Source organism: Camelus bactrianus, chromosome 17, assembly GCF_048773025.1.
Source record: "Camelus bactrianus isolate YW-2024 breed Bactrian camel chromosome 17, ASM4877302v1, whole genome shotgun sequence".
NCBI classification, from domain to species: Eukaryota; Metazoa; Chordata; class Mammalia; order Artiodactyla; family Camelidae; genus Camelus; species Camelus bactrianus.
Genome location: NC_133555.1, coordinates 22,566,732 through 22,582,233, shown reverse-complemented (window position 1 = coordinate 22,582,233; position 15,502 = coordinate 22,566,732). Strand labels below are relative to the sequence as shown.

At 47.0% G+C, this 15,502-nt stretch overlaps 1 protein-coding gene across 10 annotated transcripts in view; it reads right to left on the bottom strand.

Annotated features, from left to right (window-relative positions):
• Positions 1-15,502, bottom strand: part of PRICKLE2 (prickle planar cell polarity protein 2) — a 310,734-nt gene that overhangs the window by 100,516 nt on the left and 194,716 nt on the right. Inside the window, exon 1 of one of the 10 annotated variants that reach the window (XM_074344536.1) lies at positions 11,289-13,386. The exons of 8 other annotated variants lie outside the window; for them this stretch is intronic. The gene's annotated coding sequence lies outside the window, so the exon portion shown is untranslated. Of the gene's footprint in view, positions 1-11,288; positions 13,387-15,502 lie in introns of those variants that run through there. One more of the 10 variants, XM_074344535.1, reaches the window with a different exon arrangement.

The following is a 15,502-nucleotide window of genomic DNA, read 5'->3' as shown; positions in this document are numbered from 1 at the left end:
ACCGGGCTCTGAGCTCAACGCTTTTCCATGCGTTCCTTCTTTAATCCTCACAGCACAGTAAGAGATGGAAATTATTAGCATCATCCTCATTTTACAGATGGGAAAACCAAGGCTCAAAGTGTTTCTGCAACGCACTCAAGCTCCCACAGCCAGGAAACGATGAAAATGGGAACGCAAACCCAGATCTGCCAGATTCCAGGGCCCTTCACCAAACACCTGAATGCCTTTTGAAGGCCCCTTCAGACTGACTGCACTGGTCCCTTAATCCATGTAAAACAAGTTGTGCCTCTCTCCCTGTTCACAGAGAGGCCCCCAAATCACTGGCAAGTCATAGGAAATTCTTAAGTGGCTGCTTATTAATAACGTTTTCAGTTTATATTAGATTGCCTTTCATCCAGGGGAACTCAGCCAGCTCCATACACAGAGAACCACTGAAATCCAGCCATTTCTGGTGTGGATGTGGGCCAGCTGGCAAGAGCGTCCCTCAGGGGCTTGGCTTATGGGGATTCTGGCTGTGGTCACACCCTTCAAAACTTGACAGGGGCCCTTTAATATCCCTGCTGAAGGGCTCGAGGCAAAAGCTTCCCAGAAAGCCATGTTCCTCACTGAACGAGGCCAAAGGCTGGAGATGACCCCAGCGGACTTGGGGGGAAGAGCATCAAGAAATTGGGTGTTTACCGAACACTGAGGCTGGGAGTGAAGCCCCTCCACTGAGATCGAGTTAGACACAACAGGGGAAGACATTCTTTTCGGGAGAGCCCTGGCTTCGGTCAAGCCCAAGGGAAAAACCAAACCAAACCAAACCAAAACACGTTTCTCAGGGTTTCCCACAGCGGGGACGGGCGAAAAAGGCGAGATGCTTGACTCCGCTTCTTCAAGGGATCCGTGGCAAGGCTTCTGCGGTTTTTTTTTCTGAGCCACGATGAGACTCCTCAGTCTGCAGGAGTGAGAAGACGGAGGGAAATCCAGAGAAAGAAAATAACATTTCCTGGTTTCATATTTTACTGGAAAGAAGCCCTGGATGAATTGAATTCACATGGTCTATGGGAGTAAGACGTTGAAAATATTTTAAAGTATGTTATTGTCAGACTTGGCGAGGTGATGGCCGAAGACACATGCCCCCTAGACACACCCACCCCACCCCTGGGAGATGCAGCTATGCCCGCGTGCTTCTGGCGCAGTCCACGCAATGGACAACAGTGCAGCCCGGGGGCCTCCTCGGTGCGTGGGCTGGGACTTAAGTCACTGATTCATGACCTCTACTCACCATTCCCGCCTTTACTCTCCTAGTTCAATTCACCATCACCTCCTGACGACAACAGCCTATTTACTCTTCCCAGCACCCACTCCTGCTTTTCTAGAATCTATTTCCTATGAACCGTTATGTTTTTTAAAACACTGGCGACAACAATCAACTCTCTAGCTTACTTAAAGAGCTTCATTGGAATAAAGTACACACTCTTTATCCTTGGCCTACAAGAGCCAACATAATCTGGTCCCTTCCCGTCTCTCCAACTTCATTTTGCCTCCCTCCCTATCTTTCAGCCACCTGGACCTTTTTCTCGTCCTGTGTGCTTGCCAAGGCCACCCTCTCTGAGAATCGTTGCAGTGGCTGTTTTTCTGCCTCGAACATCCTTCCCTGAGCCCTTGATGGGCTGGCCTATTTTGCTTTATTCACGTATTCACTCACCTCCACCAAGAACCCTCTAAAAAAAATGGCCCACCTGCCCTTCTCATTCACTCTCCATTCTACGATCCTTTTTTTCCCAACCCTTAACATTTGTCACTACCAGAAACTAACTTTACCAGTTGCTGTACCTAGTAAATGTTTTTGCCACTGAAATGTGACTTTCATCAGGTTAAGGAGCTTATCATGTATCTAGAACAACAAGCATTCAATGGGCAGTGCTTTAAAATTGTCAGTCTCTTAATACCCAGCCCAGAATTTAGCTTGGCAGTTCTCAATTAGCTGCTGAATATTTCACAGGCACACAAAAAAGACAGAATCAGTATGTACAATTTTCTCTTTTTTTTTTAAATATATATTTTTTGGAATTACTGAAAATGTTTATTGTTACAACGAAGCCAAAAATGCCGAGTGTGGGTCAACTATATGATCTGCAGTAGATCATCAAAAAAAACCAGGGATTAAACAAAACAGAGGAAGGTTAGGGCAGAGAAGAAAAAATTTACACTGACAATGCCTGAGAATCGTACCCTAGCTGCAGTGTAATTTAATTCTGCCAAGGGTACTGCAAGATGTCCAGTATCTGAAAGAACGCCTCGGATATAGAAAGCCTGAACCCCCGATTTAACCTAAAGTAAACGCTCAAAAAATGGTTGACTTGTTGAGTTAATAATAAGGACCCGAAACATAGAGGTAGTCCTGTGGCTCTGGTATCTGAGACCACAGGCCACAATCTACCCAACTATGAAATGGAAGAGAACCAGATCATTCTCCTTCCAGCTCTACAGAACTTAATATTACCTCCTGGGTAGCCCCTTAGAACAGGGCTGTATTTCCACGGGGCAGAAGGAGTTTTTTCCCAGCCCCACGTTAACCTTTGGAGATTTTCCTGGATGAGTTTACAATAACCTACCATCCAATCTAGCAGGTCTTATTAACCTGTTGGGTGACTTTATGCCTTTAAGCATCCGATGAAAGCTGGGACCCTGTCCCTTGAAAAATGAACGTATATACATTTAAAGAAAATGGAGTGTTTAATTTCAAAAAGTTTGTCGATCTCTGTTGGTCCTTTGATGCTCGTGGGTCCCGAGTTAAAAACACCTGGTTTAGAGAACTGGCTAAGTGTGAAAGGTCTTCTCTGATATTCCCCCACAGGGCCAGAGACACTGCCTTATGTTTTGCAGATGGTCTATTTCTCCCTCCCTACGACGTTCTTTGAAAAATTCAAAATAGCACATGGTATCACCACGATCACTTAGGATGCTGAATCTCAGGGATTCAATGATTCAGAAGTTAAAACAATTTTTAAGCATGGCAAGGGCAAACCACATTGGTGTTTAAGAGGCCAAACTGACAAGGTGAACGGAAGGGAGGCTCAAGCTAGTCTGACCAAAAGCAAGCCCAGCAATCAGGTTGCCCTTCACCCCTGAGAAGCCATTCCAGCGAGAACTCAAGTTCCCGTTGTGGTGAGAGGGGCACGGGAACTCTCCGCTGTGCATTTCTGCCCTGGCTTCCTAACAAGGCAGGTGTTTCAAAGTGGCCCAGCCTGCGCAGGAAGCATGGGAGGGGGTGGGGGCGAGGGATTCACTGACCCAATTGGTGGCAAGCGTCTCGTCTTGACAGGCTCTCCAGGCGACTTCCGCGATGATGACCGCAAGCGCGAGGAGTCGACTTAGGCAGTAATTTACATGAACTCCTGAATCTTGACAGGTAAACTGTCAGGGGAGGGTTTTGGCTGAAGCTGTACAGCTGCTGGGCCCACCGCAGCCACTCCATATGCACTGGCCACCTAGCCAGTGGCTGAACTGCCCAGAGGATGCCTCTAGAAAACGATCCATTGGAAAGCAGGCATTCCTCTGGGAGCATCAGAACAGCAAAGCTGGATCAAGGCCCTACCTCACAGGAACTTTAAGAATGGTCACCATCTTAATCAGAACAACCGGAAGTATATCCCAGAGAAAGAAAAAAAATCTATTAAAACCTTAATTAACTAAAAATTCAAGTAACTAAAACTTTCACTATGCCCACAGGTCATCCACTTTTGGCAGGAAGCATAAAACGGAGAGTAAATGGGAAATGGAATTTATTTGCAGCATGCTTAAGCAATTAGTGGGTGTTTAATACATATTCCCTAAATTGAAAGGAAAATCAACTTCCAGGTAGATCCCATGGGTAGACACGGCATGTAAGTTAAATCTCTTGCGGCAACTAGAGTTGATGAATACAGGCTGCCTGGAGTGCCATGTTGAGGAGGATTCTGAGGGTGTGTTGGGGGAGGACAGACAAAAAGAGCATGGTATTTCATCGGTGAGGTCTGCAAAGGGCAAGGGAGAGGGGGACCTGGTGATGCAGGTGCCAGGTATCTGCCGTATTCATACGATGCTCGGGACACTTCTAAGAATGGAGTTCAAACTTGGATACTCATTCACAGAAGAATAATTTTCCCCACTGAAAACTTGCTCTGTCATCCATGTAGAAGCCTCAGGCAGGATAACAAGGAGGGGTGAGGAGAGAAAGCAGACATCTGCTTATCCTGCCCAGGTGTCCAGAGAGGTGTGAGAGATCAAACTTAGACGATGCTCAGAGTCAACCCACAACCAACCCACCTGCAGGAAATCCACGTTCAGAAGAATAATTTCCATGGCTGCCTGATCCTCGATCACAGATACCCTCAGTCGGGTAACTGTGCTCTTCCTAGGAAGGCAGAAAGGTGATTGGATCTACTGTCCAAATTTCCAAAAACAAGATTGAAAATGAGTCGGGATTTAACTCTCAATAGCCAGAAATGCCATTAACCAGAACCTCCCACCCCTCTTCACTAACACTTTTTTTCCCTGGCTGCACAACCCAAGACAACAACACCTGTGCTCTTCAAAACCTCACAAAGCATTTGACTTCAATTTATATAAACTGGAACAACATTTGTTTTCCTTATAAACAATACCCCCTTCATCTGGGCAACACCTACTTCTTAACAATTTCAGGTGTCCTAAATACTTATAAATATACATGTCATACAAATGGATGCATTTACTTATATGCTTTGCTTGTGTGACACACACACAAACCGGTTCCACGATCGTTCACATCTATCCTTTCTACAAGGTCTGAAAGCTTCAGAGTCAGACAACGTGAATTCAAATTCTAGCTTGGCCATTTAGTAGCTGTGTGACCGTGGGCAAGTTAGTCGACCTCTCTGTGCTTAGCTTCTGCAGAACACGGCTGATAAGAGAATCTACCTCATAAGGTTATCATAAGGATTAACTAAAATACAGCCCATTAAACAGTGAGCACAGTGACTGGCACATAACAAGCAGTCAGTAACTGTTAGTTATTAATTATTTTTCTTACTTTGCAGAAGGAGAAACTGAGTCATAGAGCAGCTAAGTGATTTCTTCATGGTTTACTCAAAGAAGGCATGACATAACTGGGACTTGAACCTGGGCCTTCTGAATTTAGCCGAATTGCCTTTCCTGTGGGGCACTCTGCGCTTATTATAAAGGTGGCTGAGAAGTCGCAGGACCGGCATCACCAGGGAGCTTGATAAAAATGCAGAGTCTGCATTTCAGCAACACCCCCCCCAGGTGCACATACGTAAAACAGGAGAGGCCTTGGTCTCGGGCACTCTGCAGGAGGCTTGCAGTCATAACACGGCCCAGAGGGCTTCTGAGAGGGAATGAAGGGCACCCACACCCTGAGGGGTGCAGGCAGTCCCCTCTGCACTAGTCTGAAACATCCAAAGGTCAGAGGTTTCTCCAGGAAGCTCCGAGTCACGCTCTGGCGGGCTCGCTTATTCACAACACAGAGAGCTCAGGTCCAGATATAAAACCTGACCTTTTAGTTCTCTGCCTGAGAGCGGCCGATGGTGCCAGTCACACGCCTCCACCGACAAGGCTGAGTTCCTTCCAAAAGTTCCCATTCATCGTGGTCGGCGCTGGAAGAGAACTTATAGACCATCTGATTCAGGACCGTCATCTTAGGGAGGAAAGAACTGAGGCTCAGATGGGGAAATACAAACACAACGGGGGACTGAAAGCTCACCAGCCCAGCCCCTCTCTCTGCCCTCTGCTAGGCTCGCCCAGGACAATCTCCCACGTTCCCTCTACTCTGACAAAGGGCCGCTGCCATCAGCCCAGAGCTTCCGCATCAGAGTGTGTCTTACCGACCTTGCAACAAACCTCACACTTCCATTCTAGAAGCCACTGTCCAAGCTTAAGGCGAAGAAGCCCATGTTCTGTTTGGTGCCTGATACATTCTCTTGAATGTTTCCAATTTTACCAAAAGATCAAGCGAAAGGATTTTAATGCAATGGCTACATAATGCAGTCCTTCTCACATGAGAGATCCATAGCGAAGACTGAGAAGGCCAAGAGGAAACATTCACGGTACACTATGGTCAAAGTGTAAGGAGACCCGGGATGGGGGGCGTCACTCAGGCTTTGGATGATGAGTATCCTGGATTTGAATCCCAGCTTTACTCTTTCTTGTCTGTGTTAAACTTTGGGCAACCTATTTACCTGCTAGGAATCTTTGTTTCACTGTTATTAAATACAGCTAGTAATACTTTGCTGTGTGATTGCTGTTAAGAATGAACAAGCCGAAGGATGTAAAGCATCTTTCGTGTCAACTAGAACACAGTAAGTGGTCAACCTGTAGCAGTTATGATTTTTTCTACACACTCACACAAACACTAACACACAGACTATTTCAGACACACAGGACATACACTTGCATACACACTAATTGCTCCTCTGAAAACATGTCTGACCCTGTGACCAGAGCAAGTATAGCTGTTTCTCAGTTGAGTCCTGAAACTTTCATGAACAAGCATTTCCGAAGACTCACCACTGATGAATGGATGCCAAGAAAAGAGCTGGAAAAATGGCGCCGTGCCCAGATGAAATGAAATGCGAAGAATTCCCATCCCAGTTAGTTTTAACCCTGGATGGAGCTGGATCACATCTGTAAGGTTTGATTTTTAAAAACCAAGGCAGTGGTGGGGGGTGGAGCTGAGGCCAGTGGCGCTCCCAGGGCAGGAGGACTGGAGGCAACTCACGTCACCATCTCCGGTGAGACACGCAGAGGTCTGGGCTGTAAAAGGTACCAGCCTGGGCTCCATCTTGACTCCACATCCCAGGGGAGAAGGGCGCCCGTGATCCCCCCAGGGCCCCAGGATGGTTTACGTGGAGCAGCATAAACACTAGGGCCAGGAAGAAGGGAGGATATCAGAAACCACCACTAATCCTGCTTCCTAAGGGTTCAGCTCACTGTTCTGAGCAAGCAAGACTCTGCTAACATTGACAGATGAGCCCCGACTTCCCTGATGCCTCTACTTCCAACCAGTGACGCCTCTGGATTCGATGCTCCCATGTCAGCTCTCATAAAATTTGAGTCTTCAGTTCAGCCAACTTGATGCTAATGGAGTTTATAACCAAATCCGTGCTGGAAGTGTACCCTGTACACCCACCAAGGAAAGGCAGGCTCATACTGTGCTTGAAAATGTGCTCTTTTTAATAAATGCACTTTTAAAAATAGTCCACGGTACTCTGGTAGAAAATGTTCGCTGTGTTCAGCCACGTGTAGGGCTGCAGAATTTGAAATGGCTGCACTGTGGGTTCTGTAGGACAGATGGAGAGAGGAATTTCTAGCTGAAGGAGAACAGAGGTGCCTGTCTTCTGAGTGGTGACTTCACACAAGAGAACTTCAGCTTTGCTGTCATGGTGGTTTGAAGATGGCTCTGATACTCTCCCAGCTGTCTCCCCATTCCGTCTTCCCTCCCTCTCCTCCTACTAACTTCTCCATCCAATCTCTCTGCGCATCTCCCTCCGCCTCCCCCAACTCCCCCTCCTCCCCGCCTCTCTCCCTGTTTCTTTCTCCCTCTGCCTTGTCCCCAGGGAAATAACGGAAGAAGCTGGCCTCTGGGTTTCAGACCCTAAACAAAGAACTGCTCAGATAACACGCCAAAGGGAAAAAAGAAAGCCAAGTTTCCAAAATCAACTGGCCAGGTCCTCAGTGGAGATTGCGGAGACTCATGATGCTGGAAACTCAGTGTGATCTTTCATCTTATCCAACGTTTTCTCCCCCTGCTTGGTTCAAACCACCCCCACTCACTCACGTGCCCAATTGTACACACGCAGGGACAAGATACAAAAAATGAGAATGTTTCACTAAAAATCTTTTCAGGTTCCTGTCATGTGACAGTATCAGCCAACAGCATCAATGAGGAAGACAGGTTTTGCCAATGCCAAGTCCTCAGGCTTCTCAGTTTGTAAAAGTTCATGGTCACCAGCCGCAGCTTGATTATAAGCACGACTACCAAGGAGGGAGTGAAGAGGGAAAGGTTTTCGCGCATCTTCAAGCACAAAAGGGAAGTCTCCACCCAAATGCCACCCAGAATTGCTGCCTGAGGGACAGAGCAGTTTGACCCTTGGGCATTTGACAACAACAGAGAAGAGAGAAGACTATGACTTGGGCTTCTGAAGAAAGAGGTTCCTGCTCACTCAAGGCCAGCAGCACCAAGGGGTGGTTAAGGGTCCTGGTCAAACTCAGAGCCTCTGCCATCACTGTGTGGTTAACAGCGGCATGAGATCTGGGACCAGGATCTGTCCCCAGCTGTGTCATTTAGGGTAAGTTCCATTCCCTCTTTGGCCTTCAGTTTCCTCTGCGGAATGAGTATTAAAACGACTACCCACTGTGGTTCCCAGGCTGATGTTCAACGGGAAATATCAGTCACCTGCACCAGAAGGGAAGGAAGCACAACATCTAGTAGGAGCCAGGACCGGGGCTGGGCAGTGGAGCCACCATTCCCCAGCAAGCCCACGATTTCTAATTTTTACATGAGAAAACCAAAGTTCAGAGAGGTCAGGCTACTCTCCCAAGATCACACATACAATCAGGAGGCAGTGAAGGGGGACCGCCAGCAAGAGATGACTATGATTCTCCATGCAACACACAACTTGACCAAAGACGAACGGCGACCTGGAGTGATCAACTCCCCATTCTAGGGAGAAAGAGCTTTATGCCAGACTCCTCCTCGGGCTCCTTTCATCATTCTCAATTTGTCCTTCAGACCTCTGCATTGGAGTTCCAGTTCACCCAATTTTAAAAGAAAGATGTAAACTGACTATACCTCAAATAAAAAAAAAATTTTTAAAAGATGTGCACAGAAAAGGAAGTAACAGCCATCAAATGGCATGCTCGCTGGCAGGAAAAGAGGAAGAGCGCATGGCTGGCGAAGATGTACTGGGTCAGCAGACACAGATCAAGGGCAGAGGGCTGGCTCATGCACAGGTGGGCAACGGAGGCCCATTCTTTTCCCTTAACAGCCGACCCACAAGCTAAAGTCACCCATTCGGTGGCAAAGGAAACCTTGGAACTTCTGAGGAGCCAGCCGATAGGATGAAGCCCATATTCAAAGGCCTCCCTGGATGGAGAAGAAAGTGCTTAGTGTCTGCACTGCAAAGAAAGCCAAAAAGGAAGAGCTCTCACACGCGACGTCGGATCAGAAGAGAGACGCGTACAGAAAACCAGAAATGCGTCAATTCCAATTGGGATCCCGCAGCATTTTCCATGTGACTTGTCAGCTGCCCAAACAGGGGGCCTTCCTTCTGGGGGCCTGAGCCCCCAGCTAGTGCTGACTGATTTTTCATTACACCATCCGGTCACTCTCAGTTCTGCAAAATACGGAAGCCCGGATAACACACTTTATTCTGTCAACTCATTCAATTCTGAGTGGGACTGGAGAGGGCACCTTTGCTGCTGGCTAAACCTCTTTGCAGACAAATGGATGTAAGCATACTGCCTTTTCAGGGGAATGTTGTTTTTTTTTTTTTTAGCAATAATGTTTATAATCATAATGGGAAGAAGGTAACAACGAGAACAACAGTAATAACTAACCAGTACCGAACATTCACTGCGTGGCTGGCACTGTGCTAGGTGCTTTTTTGTGCCATCTCATCAAATCCTTACACCTTGCCCTGTGCTTCTCCTGCTCTTTGCATTACAGAGGCAGGAAACAATATTCAGAACCGTAGCTCTAAGTATTTTCAGCTCTTTCTGAATCCAGAACCTGAGGCCTTGCTAAATAAACATCATCCCCTACGTCCGAATCTCTAAATTCCCTTCTTGTTCCTTAAGCTTCCATGATTGCATCTTCCTTCCACTATTTCTATTTTTTCCCCACTGTGTTGCATGGTAAACCTTTACAAACCCACCATTTCAAACAATGCTATTTTACAATTTCTGGTGACCCCACGACTGTTAACAGACTGTAATGCCTGATGGAGCCAACATGTTTCAATTTTCACATTAAAAAAAAAAAATTTCCAAGGGGAAAGAGCAGTAGATGGAAAGGCAAAACCTTTACAAGCACTCGAGAAGGCATTAAAATCCAAATTTCCAAAATATAGTAATTCCGTCAAAGTTGTGACTTACTCTGGAGCCCAAGGGGACACTCATCCTGACCCATCTGTGAAAGCCATCAGCAGCCAGTAAGCCTTCTGGCAAGCAGGATTAGAGCAGCCAGTTCAGCCTCCAGCAACGAGGCCAGGCTGCTTCATTTAGTTGAAGTCTCTCTGAGATGGTTTAAAACTCTCTGGGAAGAGAGATTCAAGCAAAGCAAATTGCAGCCTTACAAGCTGCAGCTTCAGTACATGACAGTTCCTGTCTATACACTCACAGCACACTGGGGCCCTCCCCTGACTGTGGCCACGGCTGCACTGACTAGAAGCAGAACCCTCTCGTGGGGAGGGTGGGGGTGGAATCACGTACAAGGCAAAGTTATACAAGACCCATGCTTGGACCAGCGGATGGCACCACAGCTGGAACGGATCACTTATCCCAGTGTGATTTGGCCCAACCGGGGTTACTTATGGTTCATAAAGGTCCCACAGACCCCCGCATATTCTAAGATCACATAACAGAGAATAATGGGATTAAAAATCTGTATTTCATCCTGAGACCTCCATGGCAGATTAGTGATGCTGCGATCGGCTTGGGGGAAACCCAGAGCAAGGAGAGCTCACTGTGAACACTCCTCCAAGAAACCCAACGTGGAGAACGCACTGAGTCATGTGTCTCAGCCTGGCTGTGCGGTCATACACTGGAGCTCTGTCACCATTTCTAATCTGAAAACATCGGCTAAAATTAAACCTGAATAATTCCAGCGCCATTTCTTTACCTGGAAGTCTCAGCTAAGTCTTCATTTTTCAGAGCCTCTAATGATTTCTGACATCCTGAGCTGAAATGACTCCTGCCCATGAACACAGCCAGGTGTGTGTTGGGTTTTTAAACCCTCTCCTCTTTTATTATTATTATTATTATTATTTCTTTAAAGATAGCTGCACTTCTTTTTAGGGTAAAGCTGCTTCTAAAGCACTGAGACTTAAGCATTTCTTCAGGACTCCCTAGAGCTGTGAAATGTCACTTTGCAATTGAGCTTTCTAATAAGCATAGAAAGGGAAGAGGTGCAGAAGGGCCACTGCCTGGCCAAGATAACGGAGCCCCGATGTTCTTCCCCCAGCCAAAACCTCTAGATCTGGCTTTCTCATCCTCCCTAAAAAATATGCTGCTGTGCAACGTGTGAATTAGAACAAATTTCTTACCTACCTCAAGGGTCCGTGAAACGACCAGTCTGAGTGGAAGCTTCCGCCAGACCCTCTGAGCTTGTCAATTGCCCCAGTTCACTTTCTCCCTGGGTCTGGCTTCTAAGAACGCAAGCAGGACTGCAGGCAGCCAACGCATCTCCTTCTGGAAGCCCTTCTCCAAATCTGGACCCTTCCTGCAGCCAGCAGCAGCTGGCTCAAGCCCGAGCCGCTCTGCCTCCGCTCGTGGAAACAGCACGGCTGGACGGAGAGAGAGACCCTCCTCGGATCCACCAAGCAGGGGGAAAAGTGTGACTTCTCCCCGTCTCCTTCGGATCCGGATCCGATCGCCTTCCTCAGAGCCCCCGTTTCGTCTAACTCCCCTTCTTCACGACAATCTGTAGGAAGTCACAGACTCCGGCTTCAGCGTCACTAACTGATCCCGAGCCAGACCCCGGGGCGACCAGTCAGCTGGTTGCAGGGCCCAAGACACTGAACCAGGAAATGTGCAGCTGCGCCAAAAAAAAATAAAAAATAAAAAAAAATAAAAATAATAATAATAATAACCGTCGGCGGAGCTGCCGAAGTCGCCGTTGCAGTGCCCACATCCTCCGCATGCTAATGAGGCCGTGACGTCAGCCAGTCAGTCACGGCATCTGGACGTCCCGTCCCGTCCCCTCTGCCCAGCGCCGAGATTTATTTACATGTAAATTAGCCTCGCCTTCCAAATCAATAATCCCCAGGACAGGAAGAGGGGAAGAAAACCTTTGCAGGATGCAAAGGCCCCCAGCTAACGCAGTCTCCAAAGGAGCACAAAAATATCACATACAAGAAGAGAGGCTTTAAAGATACACGCCTTTTTTTTTTTTCTTTTCTTTTTTTTTTCTCTTTAGAGGCTGTGCTATTATGTGCCGCAGATCAGATCTGGGCACAGTTACCGACCTGAGAGCCTGTTTCTGATTATATGCTGCACCAGTCCAGGAGTGGAATCAGGGCTTCCCCCCACCCCACAAAAGCTGTGCTGAGCCTTCAAATGCCTCTACTTTCTTTTTCTCTCTTCTCTCTCTCCAACTTTCATTTCAGGCTATTTGTTGTTTTGGGACTGGGTCATCCTTTAATTTTTGCACCCCTCCTCCCCCATCCACAGACAAAACCCAAGTGACTGCTTTTCTCACACGCTTGGGTGTGGAATTAGTCAACCCCTCTGTCAACCCTTGACCCCAGCTCCAAGTCAGCATGAGAGATGACAAAGCATAAACCTTTCCAGGGGCTTCTGAGGACACTTAGGCCCTTAGAAAACACTGCTTTCCAACTCTCCATTTTACAGATTAGGAAACTGAGGCTTTGAGTGGAGAAGAGAGTTTTCCAAGGTCACACAGGGAGTTCAGCAAGGATGGGCCAGAATTCACATTTCCTGGACCTCAGTCGGGAGCTCTGTTAAATACTTTTGGGTTTCAAATCTCCATCTTTCTGCACCAACAAAGAAGTCTAACCAAGCAATCAGGAGGAAAGAACTCTACAGTATGGGGTGGTGCTGGGTTCGAATCCTAGCTTTGTTTCCTGCTAGAGGTGTGACCCTGGGCGAGTCACTTTAACTCTTGGGGTCTTCAGTTTCTTCATCTGTACCACCCCTCCATTTCATAAATACTGTCTGAGCACCTACTCTGTGCCAAGAGTTGTTCTAAGGACTAGGTCTAGAGACAGTGTTTGCTTTGAGCTCTAGTACAATAGACGGAAAAATACTGACTGGCACTGCGGTGAGGATGGATACAATGCCAATATCACTAAGTAAGTTTTGATATTTTGGATGAGGTCAGAAGAACTCACAAAGGTTTTCCTTCCACTAGGATAGCCACTGTATCTCTCCTCTGAGTATTTCTGTGGTCATCTTTGTTTAAAATCAACTGTTCTTTCAGTGCTGCCTCTGCAGAATGCTGGACCAGGGGAGAGGCAAGAGCCAACATTCTAGACTCTATGCCTGTGAGTTCAAAGCGCCAGGGTTCCCTAGGAGGAAGGTGAGGGAGGGGCTGAGTAGGCTGGGAGACAGGTATGTTCCATCATGCCCAGAAGTGTGCCCGAGGACAAAGCTGCCAGCCCGGCTCCTTGCCCACCCTCCCCCGCCTGAAGAACCCACTCTGATGAGCTCTGCCCTTCCAGCTGGAGTTCTTGAAGCTTCAAATGAATTTCTTTGTTGAATGTGGGGAAGTTAAATTATGCCTTTTGTTATATATAATTGTATTAATAATGCTTAATAACTTCTTTCAAACTGCTTCTCCCTGGTTCACAGAAGACCTTTCATGGTGAAAATCATGGGACCTGGAATAACTTTTAACTAATAGAAACTGAATACAAGGGGATGAGTCACACTCTGCTGTAGCTCTCCATCACACAGAACTCAGAGCAGGTAGAGAGACGGATGGCGCCGCCAGACCTCAATATCCTTCAAGAAGATTACCAAATATAACAGTTTGGGGCCACCACTGGCCAAGGCGGAACGGTGACACCCTACTCTGGTGTGGCCATGGACAAGTCATTTCAACTTTCTAGGCCCCCGCTTCTTCATGTGAAGATGGGCCCCACTGCTCTCGGATGTTCTTTTTGGCATGATCCTGTGAGCATTATGAGGAGCAATTCACAAGTGATGGACAGGAAAGCAATGAAGAGGAAAGCTGGCGCAGGGAGAGGGAAACGAGACTCATCTTCATGTGCAGTAGATCTGACACGTGACTATCCACTTCTTAAGAGGGGACAATATGACACGGGGTCTGGAATGGAGCGCCTGGGGTCAGACCCTGGCTCTGACATTTGCTAACTCTCGGATTGGGGGCCTGAGATTCTCATCTATAACAGGGGACCATAAAACTGCCTACCCTTGGGAGGAGGGTATGGGTCACTGGTAGAGCACGTGCTTAGGTCCTGGGGTTCAATCCCCAGTATCTACGTTAAAAAAAAAAAAAAGGCTGCCTACCGTTGCAGAGCTATTTTGACGATCAAGTGATACTCTGCGTGAAGGAGTGACCGCTGAGCCTAGGACACAGTGAACGTTCAGGAAATGTTAGCTACTGGTAGTGGAACGGATGCTCTTTCGCTGTTTACTTTTGCACCAATGAGTTAGTGACTAGAAAAGTTCACAAGGCAGGAGGAAGTGGATAAATGAAGACTGCCAAATCTTTCCATTCCTAGGGCATGACTCAAAGTTTCACCTAATGTAGGTGAGATGAAACAACACAGACAACTTTCCAATGACTGAAACCGGGAAGAAAGCAGGAACCACCACCAGGACGCACCAAGGGTCTCTTCTTCTGAAGCTGGACAGTAGGGCAAGACAACTCTGTTTCTGGGAAGGATGGGTGCATCCATCATCCATCCATTCATGTATCCACTCACTCATTAAATGAGCTCCCACTTGTCAGACACTGCGTCAGGCCTCAGGGACATCATGGGGACCAAGAAAGGCATGGGGCCTGCCTTAAAAAAGCTTAGAAATGAGAGGGGAAGACAATGAAGTAATCAATTAAGAGTAGAGTGAGATGCGTGTTCTGATGGGCACACGCAGAGCTCTCGACAGTCTAATTGCAATCAGGAGGGGGATGCTGCAAAATCACGTTGCCAACGTCCTTTTGACAGCATGTGCCCTGTGAGCGCAGCTTGGAGGTAGGGATGCTGGAGATCTGGGCACCACCCTTGCAGAGATGACTGAAATCACAAAATCTGGGGATTGAGAATTCCTTGTGACAATTATTTTCATCCTGGAGACCATTCTATTTCAGGATTTGGGGAACATATGCTGTTAGGTATTAGACAAGGTGAAGCAACAACTACTTTGGAAATTTCAGAGATGTGATAAGTAGGGACAAAACTCACAACGTTTTTACACAGAAGAGTGAAATTCCACATTTGTGACAATGAGCTCCTGGGGGTGGGGGGCAGGGGAGAACAGGCAATGCATGTAAGACCTAACAACCTGAAAAACTGTATTCAGTTTCTTGTAATGAGCCGTAATGGAAAAGACAGTGAAAAAATATATATATATATGTATGCATATGCATAACTGAATCCCTTTGCTGTTCACCTGAAACTAACACTGGAAATCAACTACACTTCAATAAAAAATAGGAATTTAAAAAAGAAAAACAAGATCGCACAATATGGTATTTACATAAATGACCATTACTGCATACAGTACATAGAAAGAGAGAAAAGAAAGACAAGACTGACTGTGGCTGAGGCGATCA